This window comes from Oncorhynchus kisutch, linkage group LG18, assembly GCF_002021735.2.
Source record: "Oncorhynchus kisutch isolate 150728-3 linkage group LG18, Okis_V2, whole genome shotgun sequence".
NCBI classification, from domain to species: Eukaryota; Metazoa; Chordata; class Actinopteri; order Salmoniformes; family Salmonidae; genus Oncorhynchus; species Oncorhynchus kisutch.
The window spans coordinates 35,550,294-35,561,454 of record NC_034191.2 but is presented as its reverse complement, the minus strand read 5'-3'; positions in this window follow the sequence as shown (position 1 = coordinate 35,561,454).

Genomic DNA, 11,161 nt, shown 5'->3' with positions numbered 1-11,161 from the left:
GTTGGCCTGATTAAAGAAGCAGTAAAACTGTCCTTCTTTGGACTAGTTGAGCATCAACATTTGTGGGTTCGATTACAGGCTCAAAATGGCCAGAAACAAAGAACTTGTCAGTCTATTCTTGTTCTGAGTAATGAAGGCTATTCCATGTGAGAAATTGCCAAGAAACTGAAGATCTCGTACAATGCTGTATACTACTCCCTTCACAGAACAGTGAAAACTGGCTCTAACCAGAATAGAAAGAGGAGTTGGAGGCCCCGGTACAAATGAGCAAGAGGACATTAGAGTGTATCATTTGAGAAACAGACGCCTCACAAGTCCTCAACTGGCAGCTTCATTAAATAGTACCCCCAAAACACCAGTCTCAACGTCAACAGTGAAGATGCAACTCCGGGATGCTGGCCTTCTAGGCAGAGTTGCAAAAGAAAAAGCCATATCTCAGACTGGCCAATAAAAATTAAAGATTAAGATGAGCAAAATAACACAGACACTGGACAGAGTAAGATTGGAAAAAAGTGTTATGGTCAGACAAATCTAAGTTTGAGGTCACAAAGAAGAACATTTGTGATGCAGAACAATGAAAAGATGCTGGAGGAGTGCTTGACGCCATCTGTCAAGCATGGTGGAGGCAATGTGATGATCTGGGGGTGCTTTGGTGGTGGTAAAGTGGGAGATTTGTACAGGGTAAAAGGGATCTTGAAGAAGGAAGGCTATCACTCTATTTTGCAACACCATGCCATACCCTCTGGACGGTGCTTAATTGGACCCGATTTCATCCTACAACAGGACAATGACCCAAAGCACAGCTCCAAACTATGCAATAATTATTTAGGGAGGAAGCAGTCAGCTGGTATTCTGTCTATAATGGAGTGACCAGCACAGTCACCGTATCTCAACCCTATTGAGCTGGTATTCTGTCTATAATGGAGTGGTCAGCACAGTCACCGTATCTCAACCCTATTGAGCTGGTATTCTGTCTATAATGGAGTGGTCAGCACAGTCACCGGATCTCAACCCTATTGAGCTGGTATTCTGTCTATAATGGAGTGGTCAGCACAGTCACCGGATCTCAACCCTATTGAGCTGTTGTGGGAGCAGCTTGACCATATGGTACATAAGAAGTGCCCATCAAGCCAATCCTATTGGGCGGGGCTTCAGGAAGCATGGGGTGACATCTCTTCAGATTACCTCAACAAAATGACAACAACAATGTCAAAGGTCTACAGGGCTATAATTGCTGCAAATGGAGGATTCTTTGACGAAAGCAAAGTTTGAAGGACACTATTTCAATTCAAATTCATTTTTTATAACCTTGTCAACGTCTTGACTATATTTCCTACTCATTTTGCAACTCATTTCATGTATGTTTTCATGGAAAACAAGGACATTTCTAAGTGACCCTAAACTTTTGAACGGTAGTGTACATTTGAACATTTTTAAAGGTAAGAACATGGTTCGTTATCACTTTTGCTTAGCAAAATCAACTTAACTCACAAACATGTTCTTTCCCTCTCTTCTATATTCGGTTTTTCCACCTACTCTTTTGATCTGTTTTTCAAGTCTTTCTCTCTCACACTCAATTGACCCAAATTGTAACTCTTTCAAGCTCTCCTCTTCTTCTTGCCTCTACTTTGCTATTCCCCATGTACTCCTCTGTTTATAGGGGGTGGATTCCTAGTCAGTTGTACAACTGAATGCATTCAACTTAAATGTGTTTTCCGCATTTAACCCAACCGAATCAGAGAGGTGCGGGGGGCTGCCATTATTGACATCCACAGCACCCGGGGAACAGTGGGTTAACTGCCTTGCTCAGGTGCAGAACGACAGATTTTTACCTTTGGCAGCTCAGGGTTTCGATCCAGCAACCTTTCGGTTACTGGCCCAACGTTCTAACCACTAGGCTACCTGCCGCTTCACTTGATACTTTCTCCTTCTTTACCCCTCGTCTTCCCCCTTCCTCTCCAGGTCTGGCTGTACCATCCATCTAACTCTGTGTTGACCCCTGTGTATCTACGGCTGTGTTTCTGTGGTGGACTCCTGTATTCACACATCTGCCCCAAGGTTTCCCCTCTCTCACAGACAGGGACAGATGCCTGATAGGCTCAGAACAGAAAAGACTGGCGGCACAACCAAAATGGTATATGTTGATAGGACGAGTGTTTTTCTGTTTCCTGGGGAGATTATTTTGATAAGTAATTTGTCTCAAACTTACATGAACAGGATGTTGATGAGCTGCTGTATTGATTGTTATGCCTGATGAAAAACAAGGGGAGGACATAACAGGATACTACAGAATGTCCATAGTAAACAAAGAAAGTGTTTTTTGCAGTCTTTCCTGTAGTTTGTACCGCAGTGTGTGTGTGTGTGTGCATGTGCGGCTGCGTGTTTGTGCATGCATGAGTGAAACTACAGTCCTCCTACCGTGCCAGGGTCCCTCCTTGATCACTGCTCAGTGCAGTTATGGATTTTGGCAGGGGGCAGTGGCAACTCTACCTATCTCTGTCCTCTCTGGTTAGCTGATCCTACCTGTCCCTGTCCTCTCTGGTTAGCTGATCCTACCTGTCCCTGTCCTCTCTGGTTAGCTGATCCTACCTGTCCCTGTCCTCTCTGATTAGCTGATCCTACCTGTCCCTGTCCTCTCTGGTTAGCTGATCCTACCTGTCCCTGTCCTCTCTGGTTAGCTGATCCTACCTGTCCCTGTCCTCTCTGGTTAGCTGATCCTACCTGTCCCTGTCCTCTCTGGTTAGCTGATCCTACCTGTCCCTGTCCTCTCTGGTTAGCTGATCCTACCTGTCCCTGTCCTCTCTGGTTAGCTGATCCTACCTGTCCCTGTCCTCTCTGGTTAGCTGATCCTACCTGTCCCTGTCCTCTCTGGTTAGCTGATCCTACCTGTGGTCCTAGTTGATCCTACTCCAGTGTTTCCCATGGTCTACCAGCTCCCAAAGGCTACTGTGTCAAGGACAATTCCACTTAAAAGAGCTTCCTACAGGGAGTCCTGCTTTAGACCCTAATCCATTTAGGCATAATTGTCTGTGTGTGTGTGTGTGCGCACGCACATGGTGCTGGATGCTTCTAGCTAGGCACAGACGTCAGTTCAACGTCTAATTTCGATTTATATTTGGTTGAGTTGTCAACTAATGTGAATTAAATGTGAAGAAAAAAAATGTCAGCATGTCATTGGATTTAGGTTTTAAAAATACAAAATGTCCTTAAGTTGAAGACTTTTTCCAACTCTAGTCAGTTTTCCATGTTGATTCAACGTCATCACATGAGATGTTTTGGGTTGAAATGATGTGTTTTTGCCCAGCAGGTTGTGTGTATGTGTTTGCGTGAGATAACATAATCAGTTCCTTTTAGGGATTTGTGGACCTCTCTTTGAACTTGGGAGTTTGAACTTGGAGTTACCACCGTGACATGCATTTGAACTATTCAAGGGGAATTTGCATGTGTTGTTTTTTAGTTTTTATCTGTAATGTGTTGAGCAAAAAGTGACATGTTCAATTGACGGACTTACTGTTTGTTTGTCTGTTGTTGTTTGTGTGTGTGTGTTTGTGTGTGTACAGTGTAAAATTAGTTTGTTATTCCCTACTGACTCCTTGCTACCTAGCACCCTCTCCCTCTCTCCTCTCAGTAGGGATTAAGCAGAGCCACTGCCACACTAAGACCTACACACACACAGCCTGGGGGAAATACACCAATCTCTCTCTTACACACACACACACACACACACACACACACACACACACACACACACACACACACACACACACACACACACACACACACACACACACAACCACTTTAGCCTACTACTCTGTGGAGAGGAAGAGGGTTCATAAAGGGGGAAGAGAGAGAGAGAGAGAGAGAGAGCCAGTACAGGGAGACAGAGTACATACACTACTCTACCCCACCTAAGGGGATGTGATCAAACTACTGCATCTGGTGAGTGCACTACCGTCTCTCTTTACTTGATGTTGGAGTTGTCTGAGTGTGCTGTAAACATCAGTATGGAGCTGTGTATGGTGTGTGTGTGTGTATACACAATGCTGGAATTATTGCATTATGGCTGCAATACTTGTCTCCAGAGATCCCACATGCCTGACGCTGTATTCAGGCTGGCTGTTTTGTACTGTAAGTAATGCACTGAATAGTGTCATGCTATTGTATTAGCCTGTTAGCAGCGTGACCATGGTGCGGTACACAGAGTCTTATGGAGTGGCGTAGCGCTGTGCTAATGCTAAGCTGCTGACTCAGTGCTATATGCATCGACATTCATCACACAATGGAGTGGGATGAAAACCTGCTCTGGGCCCTGCCAGGTGCTCCTTCCTCCATCAATGCAGGGTTATGATGCCATAATCATTTCCCCACCCAAGATCAACAAGTGGAACAGCAAAGGCCTCATCTCATTCCCATGTCTGCAGAATGATTCCCCAAACACAGGCAGATCACAGGAATATATTTGTATGCAGTAAAGGGTCATAGTCATATGGTTTAAGAGATTTGCTATTGTCTTTTGCAGAGTGCTTTATATTTCTAGCCACACAGGTGTTATTTCAGTGTTGACATGTTGGTGCTAATATTGAGAGAGAGCTTGGCGGTGATAGAGTGCTGGTTCCCGTTTTCCCTCGTCGACTAAGCTCGTTACTGGCTATTTGCGTCACAAAAGAAACAGTGCAGGGTTGTGCAGAGTTCCAGACCACTGAGAATGTGAGTGTAAAACAGTACATTGGCAAGATAAAGTATGTGAACCCTTTGGAAATACCTGGATTTCTGCATAAATTGGTCCTAAAATTTGATCTGATCTTCATCTAAGCCACAACAATAGACAAACACAGTCAGCTTAAACTAATAACACAAACAATTATATGTTATGTCTTTATTGAACACACCATGTAAACATTCACAGTTCAGGGTTGAAAAAGTATGTGAACCCTTGGATTTAATAACTGGTTGACCCTCCTTTGGCAGCCATAACCTCAACCAAACGTTTTCTGTAGTTGCAGATCATATCTGCACAACGGTCAGGAGGAATTTTGGACCATTCCTCTTTACAAAACTGTTTCAGTTCCACAATATTCTTGGGATGTCTGGTGTGAACTGCTCTCTTGAGGTCATGCCACAGCATCTCAATTGGGTTGAGGTCAGGACTGACTGGGCTAATCCAGAAGGCATATTTTCTTCTGTTGAGGCCATTCTGTTGTTGATTTACTTCTGTCTTTTGAGTTGTTGTCCCGTTGCATCACCTAACTTCTGTTGATACATTCTGCCTTACATTCTCCTGAAAAATGTCTTGATAAACTTGGGAATACATTTTTCCGTCAATGATAGCAAGCTGTCCAGGCCCTGAGGCAGCCCCAAACCATGATGCTCCCTCCACCATAGTTTACAGTTGGGATGAGGTTTTGATGTTGGTGTGCTGTGCCTTTTTCTCTCCACACACAGTGTTGTGTGTTCCTTCCAAACAACTTAACTTTAGTTTCATCTGTCCACAGATTATTTTGCCAGTAGCGCTGTGGAACATCCAGGTGCTCTTTTGCGAACTTCAGATGTGCAGCAATGTTTTTTTTGGACAGCAGTGGTTCCTTCCATGGTCCTCTCATGAACACCATTCTTGTTTAGTGTTTTACATATTGTAGACTCGTCAACAGAGACAGTCTGTAAGTCTTTAGCCGACACTCTAGGATTCTTCTTAACCTCATTGAGCATTCTGTGCTGTGCTCTTTCAATCATTTTTGCAGGACAGCCACTCCTAGGGAGAGTAGCAACAGTGCTGAAATTTCTCCATTTATAGACAATTTGTCTTACCATTGACTGACTTTTAGAGATACTTTTGTAACCCTTTCCAGCTTTATGCAAGGCAACAATTCTTAATCTTAGGTTTTCTGAGATCTATTTTGTTTGAGGCATGGTTCACATCAGGCAATGCTTGATGCAGATTAACAGATTAACCTAGAGTGAAAACACACCTCTCCTTCGGCCACAGAGCAATCAATCAAAATAGATCGCTAGTGAATGGAGTCCGTATCTCTCCACAGAATAACAACACAAGCAGTCAGACTTGACACTGTTGGCATCCTGAACCAGTAGCCACAGTGAAAGGAAGCAGGGAATGGGGTAAGGAGAATGCTTTCCTGTTCAGTAGTACTAGCTACCATTCTCCATGACACATCTTGAGCAGAGAGGTGGAGGTATTTTAATTGGAGTCTCCAAAGGCCATGGTTACAGCTTGTTCACTTCACTTTGCCAATATAGCTCTTGTGATCTTTATCCAAGGGAATAGATTGTTTAATTCGCTGCATGGCTGGCTGCTGCTTTCACTAGACTCCGAAGTAGTGCTACCACCAACACAGCCAACAAGACACATACACCCACACACACATACACACGCATCCAACGCACCTATTCTCTCTCACTAACTGTAATTTGCTTTCATTACATTTTGCAATTGCACACATGTAGCCACGTACCCAAACACACACACACACACACACACACACACACACACACACACACACACACACACACACACACACACACACACACACACACACACACACACACACACACTGAATATACAAAACATTAAGAACACCTGCTCTTTCCATGACAGACTGACTGACCAGGTAAATCCAGGTGAAAGCTATGATCCCTTATTGATGTCACTTGTTAAATCCACTTCAATCAGTGTAGATGAAGGGGAGGAGACTGGTTAAAGAATGATATTTAGTTTTGAGACAATTGAGAAATGGATTGTGCGGGTGTGCGATTCAGAGGGTGAATGGGCAAGACAAAATATTTAAGTGCCTTTCAATGGGGTTTGGTAGTAGGTGCCAGGCACACTGGTTTGTTTCAAGAACTGCAACGTTGCTGGGTTTTTCACACTGAATAGTTTCCTGTGTGTATCAAGAATGGTCCGCCACCCAAAGGACATCCAGCCAACTTTAAACAACTGTGGGAAGCATTGGAGTCAACATGGGCCAGCATCGCTGCAGAATGCTTTTGACACCTTGTAGTCCATAACCCAATGAATTGAGGCTGTTCTGAGGGCAAAAGGGGGTACAACTCAATATTAGGAAGGTGTTCCTAATGTTTTGTAGTCTCAGTGAACCTATACAGAGACACAAACACACCACTTGCTTTCCTGGGTTTACAATGAATATGTTTTGTGGTTGAAAGTGAAGCTGCTGTATGACTGTGTGCTGTACTTAGAGTTTTGAAACAACTGTCATTTTGATGATTTGTTTTAGAGTTTTTTATTGTGAAAATGTATCACATGCTGTACTTGTGAAAATTGCACCAAAGCCATTTTTTTTTTTTTTTAAATCAAATAGCAAACAATAAGATACACAAAATAAAATAAAAATGTAAGTGCTGAATAGAAAGAATAGTAGATGGTAAATATCCTTTTCCGTACAGCATTTGACAATAACTAGACATGCAATAAACTACATGTGTATCCAATGGCAGGTTGTGAGCTTGTCAGGTCTTACAGTTTCAATATCCTTATACAGTACATACAGTACGTAGGACAAATCATCAGAAATAGGGGATTGGAAAGCAGTTGGCGACTGTAGAAACATAGCACAGTGTTGCATTTCTGCCCCATGGAAACGTTCTTCTACGTGACTTGTCAACTGCTACAGTATCGCCTGTCTTTTTGTTTGGATTTAATCCACCCACAGTGTATCACTGAAATTCAGATAATGAGTTGGATATACTGTTGTACACAATCTAGGTATTTCAGCAATGCATTGTACACTACACTATAATTCCAAATGGTAGCACAAGGGCAATTCCATGGGAACGAATTTCGCTTTGACTCAGTTTTATCACTTTAAAATGTATGTCAAATGAATTCCATTATTTGGAATTTGTGTAAGGATATTGAATTTGAATTTGATATTGCACAAATTGAACCATTGAATTCATCAAATTGAATTTGTATTTCATGATTTAAAACTGAAGCGGTACTCGTCCATGTTCCAGAGAGTTACCTTTCAGGAATGGGGTTGTAATAGCTTACGGCCAAAGCGGTTTAAACGCTAGAGCCAAATTCATTGGAAGAAAATAAATTAAACATGTCACATTGGCTTCAGAAACCGCCAGAAGTTTCTGTTTACCACAGAGAGCGTTTGAGTCTATCTGTTCTCCTCCATCTTTCCTGGCTGGCAAAGTACCAGGATGTTGTCTCTGGTTTTGAATCTGAATTTGGGGAACTGAATTTGGAAATGAAATCTGAATGCATCTGAGAAGTTGAATATACACTGAGTATAGACAGCATTAGGAACACCTGCTCTTTCCACGACATGGACTGACCAGGCGAATCCAGGTGAATCCAGGTGTATCCAGGTGACAGCTATGATCCAGGTGACAGCTATGATCCAGGTGACAGCTATGATCCAGGTGACAGCTATGATCCAGGTGACAGCTTTTCCATCTGTTTACCCAGAAATCAAAGACTTTACTTATGCCACATTTTTCTTGATGGAAAATGGTTGAAAAATGTATCTATGCCTACATTTCCCAAAAATATAGACTCTTAGCTTTCATTCGACACCCAATTTGATATGCTCCTAAGAACTTCACATGATGGTGCTCATGGTCATTTTTGATGGAAAATCCCCAGGTAGTGACTCTTTTCACTTTGTCCAATTAAAGCATACTGGCTGATGGAGAATGGTGATGTAGTATTTACAGCCTCATCCATATATGATTTGGTTTTACCTAACAACATTAATTGATGTCCAATTGATACATTTATGAGGTAAAAATATAGAAATATACAGTGCTCAAACTATATACATCATGTTTACTAGGCAATGCATCATTTTGGTTCAGTAGTTATACATTTTGAGCAGTTTGATAAACGATAGTTCATTGTATTGTTGACAAATTACAAGAAAATCATATGAAAAGTAAAGTGAATGTTACAATTTATCCAAATTGAAAGAGTGATTTGGTGCAGTGAACAAATGACTTTCTGAATTTGTTTGTTCTACTCAACTGAAAATGTTTTAAAACACGAGGCTCTATGATGATCTGTTTGATGTCTGTGCTTAGAGTTGTGAAACTGGACTACATACTTGTGAAAATTGTACCGAAGTGATTGAAATAAAACTGTTATTTGAGAGGTGGAGGGGAAAGATGGCAAACAATCAGAGGAGATTGTGTGGATCTGTGTCCTCTCCTCTCCTTCATCCCTGCTGTTCATCCCTTCATCTGAGCTGGGTCTCGCTCTCTCTCGCTCTCTCTCTCTCTCTCTTTCTTTCTATTTTGATCTGCCTTTAGATTGAATACAGGGTATATATATTTCATGTCAGCTTGCTGTTCTGGGGCTCTACTGTTTATGTACAGTATCTGTAGTCAGTGAGTGCTGTTGTGTGGCTCAGACCAATAGACTCCTAAACAGCTGATGTTCATAGATTTTTTTATTGCCATTACCATGAGTATCAATCTATTTATCCTGCTACTGGTCACTATTACTGCTGTTTACATGTATATATTACCATTAGTATCAATCTATTTATCCTGCTACTGGTCACTATTACTGCTGTTTACATGTATATATTACCATTAGTATCAATCTATTTATCCTGCTACTGGTCACTATTACTGCTGTTTACATGTATATATTACCATTAGTATCAATCTATTTATCCTGCTACTGGTCACTATTACTGCTGTTTACATGTATATATTACCATTAGTATCAATCTATTTATCCTGCTACTGGTCACTATTACTCCTGTTTACATGTATAGACACTGAACAAATATATAAACACAACATGTAAAGTGTTGGTCCCATGTTTCATGAGCTGAAATAAAAGATCACATATATTTTCCATTCGCACAAAAAGCTTATTTCTCTCAAATGTTGTGAACACATTTGTTAACATCCCTGTTAGTGAACATTTCTCCTTTACCAAGATAATCCATCCACCTGACAGGTGTGGCATATCAAGAAGCTGATTAAACAGCACAATCATTACACAGGTGCACCTTGTGCTGGGAACAATAAAAAGCCACTCTAAAAGGTGCAGTTTTGTCACACAACACAATGCCACAGATGTTTTTAGGGAGTGTGCAATTGTCTTCCATTGGATAATGGTTGTAGGGACAGGTCTGGTTGGTGACAGTATATCATAACTATTGTGCTGTGCTCTAAAACTCCTAAAGTGGATACACAGCATGCATAGGATATACCACATCACATGTAGTTCATTTCTGGTCAGGCAAACTTTGTATTGCCCCGGCAGGACTAAGGGAGAGGGCCATAAAGTCAGTCTCGTCCAAAACAGAGATTTGTGGGATGATGAAAAAATTGTATGTCACAGAATGAAGAGTACCACAACCGTTTTCCTTGGGTTGGGTTTGTCTCAAACCTGCCCACAGCATCCAAGTAATCATCAATTCTGAGAGCAGCTGCACATGACCCAATCGTGATGTGTAACCTTAATTTAACTAGGCAAGTCAGTTAAGAACAAATTCTTATTTACAATGACGGCCTACCCCGTTGACGCTGGGCCAATTGTGCACCACCGTATGGGACTCCCAATCACAGTCAGATGTGATTCATCCTGGATTCAACCAGGGACTGTAGTGATGCCTCTTGCACTGAGATGCAGTGCCTTAGACCACTGTGCCACTCGGGAGCACATGGTCAGTTTGGTTTACCATTCGATATAGTTAAACCATCAGTAAATTACTACATTTGAGTGGACTATCCTGGTTTACTGCATGTGCTTAGACTGTCCTGGTTTACTGCATGTGCTTAGACTGTCCTGGTTTACTGCATGTGCTTAGACTGTCCTGGTTTACTGCATGTGCTTAGACTGTCCTGGTTTACTGCATGTGCTTAGACTGTCCTGGTTTACTGCATCTGCTTAGACTGTCCTGGTGTACTGCATCTGCTTATACTGTCCTGGTTTACTGCATCTGCTTAGACTGTCCTGGTTTACTGCATCTGCTTAGACTGTCCTGGTGTACTGCATCTGCTTAGACTGTCCTGGTTTACTGCATCTGCTTAGACTGTCCTGGTTTACTGCATCTGCTTAGACTGTCCTGGTGTACTGCATCTGCTTAGACTGTCCTGGTTTACTGCATCTGCTTAGACTGTCCTGGTGTACTGCATCTGCTTAGACTGTCCTGGTTTACTGCAT